The following is a 17,532-nucleotide window of genomic DNA, read 5'->3' as shown; positions in this document are numbered from 1 at the left end:
TTGCACACACCTGATTCTGTCCACAGAGGAGCTCCAATGTATGGGTAAGACCATGTCTAGCACCAAGGATCTGATTTATATGGGACTACACTGTTCACGTGTTTAGTTTGGGCACATGATTTATGTACTTTCCAGAACAATACAGGTTTCTGCCTCATTATCTGTATGCATATGTGTGTACAGAACAATACAGGTTTCTGCCTCATTATCTCTATGCATATGTGTGTATATATATGTGTGTATATTTGTATGTCTGTCATATACACATGTGTATATATATTTATATAAAATATTCTATGTATAATTGTAATTAACATATCAAAAATAAATGCAGTAGAAGTGTTGCATCAAGTCAAGAAATACTGAAAAGAAAACTTTACATTTCAAAAGTGAAATCTTGACTCATTAAAGCTAATGGAAATTTTCATTCATTTCTTTATGACCAGTATTTCCCTTCAAAGGCTTAATTTCCACCTAACATTATGCTTTCTGTTCTAATTACTTATTCTTCTGCAATTAGCTGAAATAATATTCAAGCAGTGGAACAAACACTGTTTACTGGCCATTTAGCAGACATCTTCTGTCAGTCATTTTTCAGGTCTGAAGCTTATGCAATTTTAATGCTTATGCTTATTTTTATTTGTTTATTAATTAATATTATCAATAAGATGATTATGCCATTGTAATTTTGGATTCTTAAAAAAACATAGCATCAACTGCTTAAGGCAGTGCTTTATTGTTTAGAAAACAAATCTTTTAGTCTTTTAAACAAATCTTTATTCTCCATTTCACATCTTAACCACTGAAATTTGTTCTATCTGCTCTAAACTTTAGAGCCTCTCAAGGCTATATGTGGGACTAACTTCACCTTTTTTCTGTAGTCTCACTGGGGAACAGTATTAATCAGTCTTCTGTAAGCATCTTATACCTAGTGCACTCAAAAATACTCTTGATTAGCCTGAGGCTTCTTGTGAGCTAGTTCATTCTCAAAATCTGTAAGATTAATGCCTTATATTCTTTTAGAGTTTGCATTTATATTATTTTTTAACTTCTCATGTAGCTGATTATCTGATTACATATTGTTACACGCTCTATACTTAATTTTCAGAGTTCACAGAGCAAATGCTCATACCAAGACCTATGTAAGCACTGATACATTAGGGTTACAAGATCTGAAAGCAACCCAATGCCCTGTTTTAAAACTGAACATTGTACCATATATTTTCCATGTATTGAAATACCTGCAACAAGGTGACAATGTAAACAAGTGTGTTATGAAAAGAGTCATCAGGTACAACTAATTCATGTAGTTCAGACATAGTTTTGGTACAGTGGAATTGAATAACAATAATAACATTGAAACTGGATGCTTCGAAACTGGGTGATATATGCTGCTGCATCTGCAGTGTTATTAGATAAACCTACATATACAAACATATTAGAAATCAAATTCTTACTGTTAGAACATGGATGCAAAAATATGAATAGATATACTATTAGTAGATATTCCAATTAAATATCTAGAAATTTACCATTCTTTGTTCTATAAACTTCACCCCTGTGGATGGACAAAGATATTCAAGACCCATCCCTAGTGTCTTACGTTTCTTTTATTTAACCAATCTCCCCCATCTCTCCGATTTGTTCTTTTAATCATGCCTTATGCAATGGAAAACAGGAATCTCCAGTGGGGTTTCCTTTGTGGGTGAAAAATGGAACACATAGTTTTTGTTCCAGATACTTCCACAAACTACTGCTTCATCTGGCATGACACTACAGCTGAAATTTAATTTGGAGGCTTCCTGGATGGCTCTCCCTGAAAAAAAAAAGAAAAGAAAATACGTATGAATGGAAACTTTGCTCTGGAATATCCAGTTCACTTAAATCAGAGCGAACCAACAGATATTTTCCTACTCCTGTTGCTGCTCACTTGCTGCTTTTTTCCTAATAAAAAGTCTTTTCAATTACAGACAAGCTGCTGAATGAAATCTATACATGTACACTATCCTCTGCTGTTCACTAATGACACCAATGTTCAAAGGATGTTATTGTTCTTTAACTCCTTATTCCATCTGATTTCCTAAAGGCTGACAATTAAATATTCCACAAAAGTTAGGTCACCAGGCAATTATTGTAACCTATTAAATTACTAAAATATGACTTTCAATACATGGGCCAGTCCTTACAGAACTCCAAAGAAATCAAAGAAGGTACATTAATTGGCCCGAAATGAACTTTCCTGTTGTGAATATTTCACACAAGTGAGAACAAGCAGCCATAAATTCAGAAAAAAAAAAATAACATTGCACTTGTTCAGTTGTTTTTTCTTTTAAAAACATGACATGAAATTAGAATTATTGCTGTTTTAATCTTCTATACCTGCTCATTTCTATATCATTCATTTCTAACTGTGGCCAGACTGCATTATGAAAATCTGCCTACCTCTTCATTCCCACTGAAGACAGGCAGTATGTAGGGAAATGTATAGGTAGGATTTTTTAATTAACTAATAAGCTGAACAGAAGACACCCAGTTTCCCAGTGCTTACATTTTACAAAAGTTAAGGTATGCAGGTAATTCAACAGCAGCATTAAAAAGGCGGAACAACCAGCCTTATGTTCAGCTTTTAGGTCTTCTGCAAGAATAGAATGAAAGGACAACATGATTTTGGATTTAAAATCTGATAATCCTGGTAGGTCCTGGTTGTCCATGAAAAGGACAGTGTACAAAGCCTTTAATAAAATAACACAGTTTTATAGAAGTGTGGGATACAGAAAATATTTTTTGTTCCCCCTAATGCTCTTTGAGGTTTCGTTTTTCATGCAAACTTCTGTTTACTGCTTATATTCCTTGTAACAACATATGTTATAACTTTTTGTTCTGTTGAAATTTTTCACATGCTTGAATGGAAGGTGATAAACTTCAGGAATACCAAAATCTTCTTGTGAGCTGGAGCTTGGTCCTTGGAAAAATCTGAGGAGGGAAGAACATCCATCTGCTTCTTGACTACAGAATGACAATGACACAACAAAATGCGATGTAATACAAAGACATTTAAGGCAATGATAGGACACATTTGGAGCTGTATATTCAGAGATTATAACAATAACATTTTACAAAGCTAATGGAATCTCAGGTGGAATATTTCAAGCAATTTCTTGTCATCCATTTTCAAGGAAGATTCATTCACACTGAACCACATTAAGAGAGGAGCTACTGACATTATTAGATGAGTATTATTTTATCCGAGTACAATAATTTTTGTTTTCAGTTGGAAAAAAAAAAAGAGAGGGACAGGGAAATGGGGAAAGGCTCCCCCAGTTTAGTTTAGTAGGCCATCAACAGAACTGGAATAAAAAGTGGTCTATTTGAACCCTATAACAGTCACCCCAGAATCAATAAAAATGGCACTTCATAGTTGTAGGCTTTCCTTGCAACATATGGCAGAATTCATAGAAGTTCACAAAAAATTCGTTGAATTGAGAAGCTGATATTAAAGACAAAAAATATTGAGAGGGTCTATGGTGAGAAATAGTTATTAAATCAGCTAGCTTAACCTATAGAACAAAGCAAAACTGAGTAAGTTTCTTCCTTTTGGACTGCTGCCTCCAAACTCCCGCTCCAATCCTCTTGAACCCTTGCCACTGCCTTAATAAGTTCCAGAGACCACTGGGAGCAAGGTTTGGAAATACTTCAGCAGATGAACCGCTTTCTGAAAACTGAAACCTTTGTTTCAAAAACACATTGAATACAAGCTGACTCACAGAAGGCCTGAAGTTAGAGCCTTATTCTCTCTTTTCTGAACTCAGTCCAAGTAGAGAAAACTTGGAGACAGAAAAAGATTGTTTTAGTGATCACAAACAAAATGTGTATGAAACATTGGTATGCATCTGCACAGATAACAAAAAAAAAAATTAGCATTCATTCAAAGCTGCTTCTACTTTCTGACAGGTAATAATGATTGTTAATGGGACTGACATTTCCACTGTACAATCAAAACATATTCTTCAAAACCTATTGCATAATTAACATTACTTACACACAACTCACATCAAATAACATCAAATTAGAAAGACTTATAGAGCTAGAGAATAGCATCCCGAAAAGCATCTTGTCCAGGTGTTAAAAGTGAGCCCTGATAACATACCCAAGGCCATGCTGGGTTGCTTCTTTCAGTCACAGAAGTCCTCATTTTATCCTGCCATTTCTAGTAGTAAAAGGTTGCACACACGAATACAGGACTTTCAGGGACTTGTTTCCTTTCTGTACATTTTTTCAACAAGAATAGTAATTGATTAGCCATACAGAAGACATGTTGCTACATCTGGTAATCCATAGGAAATGGCAAGAGAGACAGCAGGAGAGGCAGGAGCAAGGTTCATGTTGTCTTTTGCCCACTGTTTAGCAGGACAGGGTTGCCTCAGTAGCCTAAGATCAGGCAAGACAATAAAGTAGTTAAAAATCTTAATTTTGTTATATCCTGATCAAATCAGATAGATGATGCAAGTTCTATTTGTCCTTTAAATAAACTTCTCACTCATTTTCTAGAACAGAGACTAATCTATGCACAGATCTACGCACACATATTTTCAGAAGCACTGTATCTATTGCATATAAATATTTCAGCTGTGTCCTGATTGTAAACCAGAGGAAAGCCTAAAGCAGAGTTAACCATGTGGCCTCTTTGCTGAACTAGAGACATGAAGTCTCTACAACAGCTACCCAATGAAACAATATCTCAAAAAGCCTAATTACTTTTAATGTGGAGCTCAGTCATTACATGAGCACCATTATAGGCTGTAGTGTCTGAACAATGACCTGGGAGGTACCTTCAAAACCTGAAATTTGTATGGTGGGGAGGAACCTTGCAGACAATAACCCAATCATTTCTTGTTCTTTGGAAACTCGAAGAAGGAACTTGTTATACCTTTTGGGTTTGCAGTGGGAAGAGGAGGGGGAAGGGAGGTTGCTATCAAATAGTTGTTAGAAACATGCTAAATAAAAGGTCTAGATAAAAAAAAAAAAATCCTTCTTCTACAGACTTTGATGTTTCCAAACATTGATTGTGAATTGAACAAGAAAAAAATAAAGCAAGCTGAAAATGTGCTGTCAGGACTTTTATAACACCAAGCTTTTTTATGATTTTTTAATGCTCTGATGACAGATATATGAAAATGAGTGCAAAATGCACAGAAGAAAGAAAATAAAGCCTCACTGTAGAATTTGCATAGACAAAGAAGAAAGTATAATTTCCTAGCACTGACAACAGGATAAGCACAGAGTAACTTTCAGGAGAATTATTTTTGCAAAACACCAGTATGTTTCACATGCTTCGGTTTCTAATATGTCATTGTAAAATCAAAGAGGTTTGTTTTTTTTTCCAGGCACGTAGGAGAGTTAAGAAACGTGAAGCAAATTGTAACACTACCAGGACAGCTTTTAAAAAAAATAAAGTAATTTGTTTATATTATTCCTCTAGATCAAGCCAACAGATAAAATAGCCTACAGATTTCCACACAACACATAAGCATGCAGAAAATATGGTAATTAAATCTTGCATGAATTTTTATATAAAAGTGTAATTATATCTGACATTTCAGTTTATCACTTCTTGAGGATTTATGCAGGAGATAGGTGGTACACAAGTCGTATCTTCTTACTGAATCTAAGCAGGACTAAATTTCACTCTTTCGCCTTTGTTTCCTCTTCTCATTTTGCATACCAAATATTAAATAGCTCAAGCTAAATTTTAGAAAAATTGCATACTTATGCTTTCTTAGAGCTTAGGGCTTGTCTACAGTGTGTTTTTCCAGACTGCCTATAGCGGATTAATCCATGCATGGTTCGCTCAAGTATAAAGACACATTATTTTGTGTTAGGATATTATTTAGGATTTTTCTTCTTTAAAATACTGCATTTATATCACATAGAAAGGGATCTGAACATATGTTTTCATTTGAACACCTACAATTCAACTGCAATTGAATACTGAAATTAATGTCACTGTTGAAAATAATCATTATATTGCACAAATCTTCACATACCTTAAATGGTTCTTAATTGGAAGTAGAATGTTGTCTTGCTAGCAATTAATCCAACATCCTTTTTCTAGCTATCATTTATCCATACTGTTATCAGCACTATAGTAAAAACAAAAATACAGTATTCAAAGAAATAAAAGTTAAATTTCTGTGGAAACAATTTGATTTCATTGAGTGAAATTGGAGAGTGGCTTAAATTAGCAAGGTACCACACCACAATTCCAGTTCCTAAAAGCAGTCAGCAATAATCATCAATCAAGCTATTGAGCTTTAATTTTAGGCAAATTAATTTCTGCATCCAAAAAATAACAGAGAAAACTAAAGTCAAACTGCTTTGCTGAAAGCAGGCAGAGGCACTTTCAGGGTCAACACACAGCAGTGTTTTAAGTCAGAGTAGCCTTATAGAGCATCCCAGCCCAAATTCTGCAGAAATATGCAAGGTTAGTCCATACCTTGCAAGACTTCTGAAGAGTTCAGATACCCCCTTGTCCCAAGAAGAAATATTTCATCCATCTGACCTCAAGCTCCCACTGGCAGAAATCTGCAAGTAGGTCATAAGCATGTTGCTAAACTCCATCTCCTGGGTGGTGAAAGGGAGAAGGAGAAATAGCCAGAGTAGATCATGAGTGTATTGCTCAAACATTTCTAATGTTAGAAATAATTATATAACTAAACAACAGGAAAGAAACTAGCAATAAGGCAGAAACTAAGACTGATTGAGAAAGAGATTCATTCTACCAAAAAGAGGAACAAATTAAACCCCAAGATTTAAACTTTCAAGGAAAAAAATCCTGAAATCTGTGACTCAAGTTTACCCTCCACAAAACTACTATTTGGGATGTTATATCTAAAAGACCTTTTAAAACTTTGAGTAATTTTGTTTTCCTTCCTGTACAATTCACTCTTACATCCCTGTTAGCACTCCAGTCTACCTGAAAAACCTTGGTGTAACAGCCCTACCATAACTGGTGCTTCATATCATGATGGGGTATTTCCAAAGTGATTAAAGAGGCTAAAATGCAGTCCAGCCCAGACCTAAGCTAGTACAGTGGCAGCAAAGATTAATTTGGCCCAGTTTTTTCCAGTTTAATTTGTGTTCCCTTGTATTTGCACTTTTAACATGAAAATAATTCCAAGGGAAAAATCTCCTGTAATTTATTTGTTGATTACCAAGACCATAATTCTGAGATCCTGTAATGAAAAGGAAACTGATATCCTGTCTTCCCAGATCCCTACAAGTCTTTGTGATAACAGCACTGTCCACACTCTTTACCACAAATGAAGAGAACAGTCACCTTTCTCTCCCCCTATTCCATTCTGTGGGAAGAGAACATTGTACCAGTCTGGGTCCAAGTCAAGCCTTCCTTCCAGGAATCATTTTTCAAAACAGAGGCAACTCCCCACAGATTCCCAGAAGGAAGAACACAGGCGGGCTGGAGCATAGCACAGAGATATTCGAGGAAGGTTTAAGCAAGCTGGATCGGCACTGGAATCAGCAAAGTATTTACCGCAGGCTAATTTACCAGGTTTACTCAGAGGTTGCTGAAAAGATTTAGTAGTCAATTATGTGTCAAGGCAGCACACCCAGGACACTGCACTGTGACAGGAGACAGAAGGACCTATTCTCTGCTCTGTAGCTGATCTGCTTCATAATCTTGAACCACTTTCCCTGCCTCACCTCCCCTTGTGAATCTGCCTTGCTCATTAAGAGTGTAAGGTTTTTTGGGGCAGGGAATGTTTTTTGTCACGAGTGAAATCCTTGATGTGTTGCAGTCTACAGTAAAACTCATAAGCTCTAAGCCTTCCAAGTTTTAATTCTATGCATTCATAAACTGTTTAGCACAGTGAGGGCCCTGATTCAGTTTCTAGGTGATATAACACAAAAAATTATAGCTATAAAGCATCTTTTAAATTATAATTTTAAAGCAAAACGATAGAATCTTTCATCTAGTAGAGTATAATTAATTATCCAAATATTTGATTAAATACCAAACCTTCTATAGAAAGGAAAGTAATTTTTAATCATTAAAGAAATAGATGAAAAAAAATCAACATTTTTTCCTTATCCCCTGACTATGCATACTTGAGATAGATCAGCATCATATATTGGAAGCCAGACAATGTGAGGCACTTAGAAAAAGGAGGAGAGAGAAAAAAGGGGAAAGGTTAGGAAAAAGGAAAAAAACAAAAACAGACCACAGGTTTAGAAGACATTTGAGTAATTTCAATACTCTGCACTGGTGAGGTATGACAAATTTGGGCTTTGTTTAAACTGACGTAACTCTGCTGTTACTGAGAATGCTTTTAATATTTCAACTTAAAGATATCCTTTAGGATGACACACTGCAAACATGTATTCTGTTTTGTTTTCAGTTTTTCTTTGTTGTTGGAGTTGTGATGTAAATATGCACCATATTTTCCTCTGCATCTTCCTCATTATATTCATTTTAAAGTCTTCTCTATGAAGTATCTCCTCCCAGCACCATAGCATATGGAATATATGTCAGTAGCCTGCCTCTATTCTGAGTTTGACAGTGAAAATATGCTTTGTGGTTTAACTATACAAGGGCAGGAATCGCGAAGGTAGGCAACAATGTACTAAGCTCATTTGCCAACATCGAAGGTGACTTCCTGAGCAGGCCACAGCAAAGCATGAAATAAGCAATCTACAGTGGAAGGGGAGAATAACTCCCATGTATGATAAAATCAAAGAAAAAAATGCACATTTGTTGATACAAAGAGGAATTTCCTACTTTTATTCCTTTCTTGCTTCACCGTGGCTCTGATTCCTTCCACACAAGTCTCTCCTTTCCCCTCTTAACTTGAATTAAACTCAGGATTCCTTTAACAACCTGTTGCTCCAATTCACTCAACAGCCACTGCTGTCCATCTCAACAGGTTCAGTACCATGACACATGCTTCCAGGAAAGTCTTCTTTCCTTATTTTTCATTAATTCACTCTTAATTCACACAACTTCGACTTGTGCAGTCCTAGTTGAAATCCAAGGATGAATTCGCAATTACTCCTTAGCAGGTTGGTAGCTACCAGAAGCAAAAAACAGAGGATTGCTCCCTAAGAAAGGAAATCTACATTATGTTGTTATGACATGTTTTCTAAATCATGCTTTTTAGACTGCAATACTCTTCAATAGCTATTATGTTACCATAGCAACTACAAGTACTTGCTGTGGACCACTGTGCAAGGGACTGCACAAAACAGACATGGTCCTCACTGTAAATGCAAAAAAATTCTAACAGGAGGATATAGATGCTTGGAAAAAATTACAGGCTATTGATCCACAAGATAGTATGTGATATCACTGTATCAACAAACTAATAATTTGCAAATTTATTGTAGATATAACAGTAAAGGAGAGGGTTGAGGAAGGGTGGAGCCTAAGGGCACAAAAATCATTGTTTGAATATGCTAGCTGGTGGACATGCGTGTAGGGTTATCAGAAGGCAGGATTTGCTACTTTTAGTAACAAATAGGATTGACTGGATTCAACACTTTCCTAAGATTGCTGGCTAACACTGAAAAATTGTGTTATGCCTGTCAAAATCTATCGTCAGTTGTGGGGTTTTTTTTCAATTTCATACTTTGGCAATTTTAAAGAACTTTATATCCCCATGACCAAAAACAATATCAAAAAAGAACTATTCTACCATATACCTTATAATTTGTACATTAGACATTGACTTTTGGTGTTGAAATTAGGTGTGTTATTTTTGTACTAGAGCACTCGTCGTTACTTTCTTGAATTTAAGTTTGACTATAAAAAAATCTGTCATTAAATTTTTAAACATGCTTAGGATATTAAATTTCAAAACAAAGCAAGAAGTGAATTAAGTGCTTAAAAAAAAACAACTCAATTCATCAAAATCAGAATTGTCAAATGCATCACTTTAAGCAGCACTGCTTTTGCCATTTTCCTGTTTGTCTTTAAAACCTCCTTTGAATAATGTTCAACTGCATTTTTTGTTTTGTTTTTCTAAGAGAGCCAAACTCATCTTTTATCTTGAATTTATGGGCACAAATCAAACAAATCTCTTTGTTCAGGTATGGTACAGGCAGAGATGAGTTCTCAGCATCCCACTACTAAATTCAGCAAATGACAACATATCACTTAATATTTCAATTATTATTTCAAAAGGAACAAGTAAGGCAAGCAGTCTTTTGTGGGAAATTAGCCCGTTCATGAGCACAATGAGGAATACACAGATTGAGTTGAGAAGTAAATCAGAGAGGATTTAGATCCTTTGTGTACCAATTCACTGTTAATAGGTACAGTTTTCATGAACTGCCTTACATCCTTCCAAAACAAAGAAGAAAACTTATGCAAATAGGCGTACGTAGAAGTCTATAATGAAGAATTGCACTCCAGGCCAGTTTCTATATTCACTAATTTCATTTTTAAAGTGGCAGTTACTGCTAAAAGTCTTCCCAATACAGGTCCTTTCAAAAATCCATCTTCACAATCAATATATATAGAAAGCCAACAATTCTGCAAGCTCTTTATTCTTCCAGCACTTAAATTGGGGTTTTTTCCTAATTTAAAAAAAAAAAAAAATGTATTTAAGAAATTGAATAGATGACACAAGAATAAGATAAAATGTAATTCTCTCAAAACAGAGGATACACTGAATCAGTTAAGAACTCTGCAGCAAAATTTGCTTCTTGGCAAACTGCTTAAGAATATTTCTACGACTGATTTGTCTTTTTTCTTTCCCATGGCACTTAAAGATACGGATGGTAGATTTCTAGCATTTTTAAGTGGCTGGTTGTTGTGCTCCATCATCACAATTTACACAAAGAAGCATGAAACATTTGCTTGTACCATTTTCCTTCCATTTCTTAAATTCAAACAGATTTTCACTGCAAGGTATTCTAATAATCCGTTCTCACGCCTTTTTCTTGATTGTCTCATCTATTCTTTACGTTATTCTACCCACTCTTCTTGAAGACTACAGTGCAGCAAAACACCCAGATTCCCTAAACCACGACTCTGAATAACAATGTACTGGAAAAATAGAAGTATATACATTTATTTATATGCAATATCAGGGTGTAACTGAGAGACTGCTTTTTCATAGAAAATAATTTCATTATCTCATTTGAAATTGAAAACTACTCAAGGATTGATCGGTGATGGAACATGACAGTTATGAAAGTAGTTTGCTTATGATGTGAGGAAAAAAAAAAAAGAAAAAGTAGTTAGGTAGATTTAAAGAGCTGAGCCACATGAACAAAATGAGAATTAAAAACGTTTAACAGCACCTTGAGCAGACAAACAAGACAGAACTGAAAAAGACATTGACACAATTAAGTAATTTAATTATAAGTTCTAGTTGTGTGAATGAACACGAAAAGAGAAAATCTCAATTAGTTATGAAAAATTATGCAATATTTGACTATCACCTAGATGTGGGGATCACAAAGAAATGCTGATACAATGATTACTGCATAGATGACAGACAAAGGTTAATTTTGTTCACAATGATTAAAAACGAGGAGAGAAAGCATAATGAAAACACTAAGGGCTTTGTTTCAGCCATCTTACATATGATCTTATGGTTGCTTGGATTTTAGTACATGTCAGAATAGCTAAAACTCTAGTTTGGATGGAGGGAAACAGGTGTGAAGAGGGAAGACTGAGAAAGATGGATCTGCAAGGACAGATTGCCTGATTAATGGAAAGAGCTTAGAAAGCACGAAATCAAGGAAGCCAGGCAGAACAAGATATAAAGGAAGGACACCTACCACTTTCAGAAGAATAACACCACCAGTCATGAGATTTTGTTTGGATGAAATAGAGGCTTTGGCAAAGGTATTTCAATTATGGTTTAGGCATAAAAGTGTACTGGAGAAGAATTAGGATGAAATAGATATGTTGTTCTCATCTTTTCTAAAAAGAACAAATGAACACTTATGAGAACCTTTCTCCATGAGAAACTAATTGTTCATACTGGCTGTCTCTCAGCTTCCTTAATCCTACAGCATTCTATTGGAATTTTGAGAACCCAAGACTGATTGTCGTTCAATCATACAATTTTGGAGTGTATTTATGATGAACACCAAAGTCTGACTCTAAATTTGGTATTATTTTCAATGAGATCTGACTGCGTACAGATGTGACAAACTGTGCCCTAAGACTTTTACTGCAGGTTTTAATTTCTAATACCATACATGTGCTCATTTACAGGTCTAGACCTATAATGCTTTGTTAGCTTGAACAGCTGTGTTTTTGTGAATGGAATAGATTTGAATGAAAGTTTAAAGGCTTGTGTGTGCTTATTGTATATGTCCAATTAATCTTCACTCTGCAAGAACTAGATTTTTCCCTTCTTTTTGCTACGTCACAGTTCTTATGCTTGCTTTGGACTGCAAACCTGGCTCACACTTCAAGTTAACAAGACTGAGGTACTGCCCTAATAATCCCTAACATGTTTAAACAGATGTTTATAGCCGCTGGCATACCTAAACTCTTGTTTTAATTTGTGAAGTTACTTGTTAAACCTAAGAAAGACACAGGGTTTGTGGTGATAAAGTGTGATTTTTGCTATATTTGATTGCTGATATATGAATGCCAACACCTGAAGTGTCTCAAACTGTTCAAAATAAATTACTAGTGCAGATAAATGGGTTTAAAATCTCATAGCAACACAGCAGAATAATTTTATCTTTTTCATGTTATAATATGTCTAGAAGAGAGGTCAAGACTTCATTGTGCTTGGTACTATGTGTATTAAAAAAGGCATTTTCTTCTACATCAATAGACTAAACAGAAGACAAAACGGGTCTCCTTTCCCATTTTATAGGCAAGTAACGGAGACATGCACGGGCTAAATAGTTTGCCCATGACCACGCGGCAGACCGTAGCTAAGCAGAATGAACACAGCTTTTCAAGGTGCTGGCAGGGCCTTAGCCTATACCAGTCTGGTTTTCTGATGCTTTGCTTCGATCTTCCCATCACTTCTGAAAGCACACCTTAGGCCAGTAAACTTTAGATTCATATCTTTGTTACTGCACACTCATTACAGACGTTCAGATAGTATAGACTATGTCATCAAAATGGACTACTATATGGTAATATTTAATACCACCATTTACCATAACTGACATGGGACAGAAGACTGACAGGAATCTTCCTGTAAACATGAGTTCACATGTTTAATATCTTCTTAAAAAGATTTTTAAAATACTTTGTATATATATACACATCTACCTCAAATTAGGACAAAGCATCAAAAAGGAATATATTATCTAACCAAGATTATCATTGTTTAATAAACTATTTTGTGATAAACTTTGAGGTAGGCATATATAAAAATCCAGTTCTGGATTTATAAAATCCATATGAACCTCCTTATTCAAAAAGAGCCAACAGAAGATTTTCGTAATTCCTCATTTAATTCATCAGATTGCTCTGCAGATGGCGATAAAATTTATTTTCTATTTAAAGAGTGTCTCGCCTCATCATAATCAAGGAAATACACTTTCCAACTTTACCAAAAACTTGGCAAGGAAAGAATACGGCTCTGGTACCAAGTAATCCCATACAAAAAGCCTGTCTCCCATCTTACTTGTTTTCCTGTGCCAGAAATATTTTTAAAAGACCACAAAGTAGACTTTTCATATTTTACTGTGAAATATTCACACTCACTTTTAAACACACATGCTGTCAAGACTCTAGAAATTGGCTCAGCCTGATCCGCACCACATGAAATAGATGTTTCCCTTCCCCACAAACAGTCTGTGGGAAGTTAGAGCATCTCTAGGCTGTCTGGAGAGGGGCAAAGAAGCACAGCTGGCTAATTGCCTGCTCTGGCCTTGTGGTGTGAAGAAGAGATGTCCTGGGAGGAAACCAAGGTCTTCCAGAGCACATCCTCAAAACTTTCAGATACAGCTGTTGAATCATCTTTCCACAAAGGGGAGAAAGGGAAAGGTTTTCCCAAGAAGACTAGCAAATCAGAGCTCTCTGGTTTGGTGTCAGAGGATCCAAGGCAAAGGATGGAAAGATGAGAGAAAGGCTGCATTTAACTCTGAGGTGAGTACAGAACTACTAGGACAAAGTTTCTAAAAGCAAGTGACAGTGGACAGCAAACCCAAGCCACTTCCCTGGAGCCTTGGGACAGGAATAGACTGCAGAAGGGGCAGAAGTCTGCATAAATAGCTTTATCAGAAAAGTAAGTTCTGTATCTTACTGGACTTCTACACTAGTATTTGACTGGCCTTTTCCTGGAAGCTCCTCTGGGGAAGAAAATGGGAAACAAAGAATACGCAGACAACACTCAGGCTTTGAGATTTGCTGCTTATCTGTGTTATCCGTGTTTGCAAAGGCATAGCTTTCTTTACTTGCACTTACATGCTATTCCTGTGATAATAAGTTCAGGACAATTATCATTCAACTATTTTAGCAAAGCTACAACTCTAACTCAAGAATTGTCATCACTTGGAGACAAAGGGAACTACCACCACTCTTATTTGTGCAGCTCTCACTTTACAAAAGCAATTTCTATACAAACTTTTTCACAGTAAAAATTAATGACAACTCCACATGCCTTCTTGAGATTGAAAATTTGCTAGGAAGTTAGGAAACAAAAATCTTGGAAGACTCTGAAGTATTTCTGGTGACTCTCCAAGAGAATACTTAACTGTGTTAATTTATGTGCTCAGCAGTTCTGCTCTATTTTTTCCTAATCAAGTGGTTCAATAATAAATTATTTCCAATATCTTTTCTAAGTCATTCAAAAATACAGCTACAGATATGACTAATATTTCCTCACCACCAAAAAATGTTGTAAAAATATATTTATAATTCGAGTATATACAGCAGAAAAATCTTTACAGTGTGACATTTTCTAGCTCCAAACCTGCTGCTAGGTGTGACACCCTCAAGACAGAATCAAGGCAGATCTTTGGGGACCTAATGGCATGAACATATATTGAACATACCTACCAATGGGAGGTATTGCCTGAATATGCACAGCTTGGTAAGGGCAAGTGACAAAGAATGGCCTATTGTATGTAACCAAAATGTGTACATACATTTGGTTTCTCTTCAAGGTGCAAAACAATTTAACAAATATTCAAAGTCTTGTATTAAAGTACGTTTCGTCTTGAATTTTTATATTTGATGTATTTAGATTTAAAAGATCTTTTCAGGTTTTGTTACTGCAGTGTGGTAGCTTCTCTTATACTAATGGCAATGGGACCAATATTTAAAAAGGAAGCATAACTGTACATTTTAAATTAAATTTAGTAATTTTTACCATGCAAGAGGAAGGAAGGAACCCAAGGATAGCAACATAGATCATATGCTACTGTGAAATCTAATTGCTAAATAATTGTATAATGCACAAAATCTTTGCTTAGCCTGAACACTGAGTAATTATTTGCCAGTACCTGGCAGTTATTGGAAGGGCTTCTCTTATTCAGTTGCTAAACAAAATGCAAAATGATAACCCTTAAGACAAAACCAGGATTACAGATGAAACTACTCTTTCATTGAAAGTCTGTATAATTGTAATTCAATTTTGCTTGGAATACCTTGAGAGATCATAGATGCTTATGCCTGAGGCAGCAAAGAATAACAAAACTAAACACAAGTCCTTCCTGTAAGGGTACCACTGCAACACACCAGCTATGCTTCAGTGGGATTGTTTGTCATCAAATATACATGAAAGACCAAGCCCCCTACTTGACTAGACATGACAATTTAACATTGCCTCTTCCATTACAGTGACATGATCATAAACATATTATCAAGTCCTGCAGTGTGATCAACAACAGATGTAAAATTAAGAGTTGACAAGTTTTAGCAGGTAGCTGAGCCTTACATATCTTCTGCCAAATTTAATTTTCACTTCCAAAAATCTTTCAAGCAACTCTTTTTTTTTTTAAAGGGTTCAGAAAGTACTCTTATTTCTCTTTTCTATTCTTGCAGTTAGAATGGATGTTCTGAAAAATTAGTATTCAGATGTTGTTCCTTTTAGAGCAATTTGCCTCTCCATTTTTTTGTTTGCCTTTATTATTTTGCAAAGAAAAAGTAGGTCCAGGACACAAGTTGTCTTTATTTTTATTCACAACCTGAATGACAACGCGCTCCATGAATTCAGGTAAAAAATTAAACTAGAAAATGAGGTGCTGCAACCCTAATTTTTAGGAAATATGTCAGAAACAAACACATTATGATCAAAGTCCAGCAGCACAAGAAAGTCCAAATGGAAAACCAAGTCTAAATGTATCTGGTATTAAAGACATGTCACACTAACTTAGCCCTCAGCTAATAGCCAGGTAGTCTAACCAGACTCTTATCGCAAAGACAACAATGCTGCATGAAGTTCCCATATCTCATTTGGAGCAGTTCATTTGGTTTTGCAACACTGAAAGATCAGAAAAGAAATTTGGCTACACCTGAGCATGAAATCAAACAGCCTCCAATATATAGCTATGCAAGAAAATGTATATCCACACCAAACAAATGCCAATGTGATATCCCTTGGTATGACATATTACCAAGGTAGAGCCTAAAAAAGTGAGGGGAATTGTGAGTGTGTGCCTCAGCTCTTAAAGACTTGTGCATTAAAGGAAATCTCAACACATTCATTCTTCAAAATGATTCTTTCTTTGCTTTTATTGTATATTTATCATATTTAACTAGGTTCTTGACATTATACTCTAAAGATACAATTCTGTCTCACAAGCTTAAGAGCATTTAAGACTCACTATTGTTTGTGTATAATTCCAATTCATATCAAATAGACATAATAATTAACCAGTAAGCTATGACAGGTAATGCACCTATTAATGCACAATGGTTAACTCCTGTGGCTTTATAAAGCATAAGGTAGCAATGAATGTGTCTATTCCTTTGCATATAATTATATTTTGAAAGCCATTTCCTGGAGTTGCTGGTATAGTTTCTCTTTGGATAAATGTTTCTCTATTTCCTATGATTTACAGTGGTATTTTTATTTAAAAACTGTATACTATGATTGACAAGTGCTGATGTGAGGATTTAGGTGTGGTCTGTCAAGTTCAAAGTTTAGCATTCAACATATGATATGGCTTAGTAAGGACAATATAATATTGAAACATGAACACCAAACCCCTAACTCAAATTTTAGTCCTAAGACTAAGCATCATTCATACTTAATAGTATAAACCTTAAAAACAAAAGTTTCTGTTCATTAATTCCTCTATTGGGAGTTCACTCTAAAGCCCATGTTAATATGGTAGGAACAACGGTGGTGTAATGATCACAATAATGTGATTTATTGAAGATCTTTAATCTATCTAGTACCACTGTAAACTGTCTTTTTTTCAGTCTAAAAAAGCCAAATCACAAGACAGACATATGCAGTTTGGGGAAAATAAATGAGAAGGGCAAGGATGGAGAAGGAGAAGGCTCACTCCAAAACGTTGGGAAAATTCAGTCTAAGACATTAAGGCCTAAAACACAATGGAAGAGTCAAACATGACAACTAT

The sequence above is a fragment of the Calidris pugnax genome, unplaced genomic scaffold, assembly GCF_001431845.1.
Source record: "Calidris pugnax isolate Ruff unplaced genomic scaffold, ASM143184v1 scaffold63, whole genome shotgun sequence".
In the NCBI taxonomy this organism is placed as follows: Eukaryota; Metazoa; Chordata; class Aves; order Charadriiformes; family Scolopacidae; genus Calidris; species Calidris pugnax.
Note: the sequence above shows the minus strand (reverse complement) of the source record.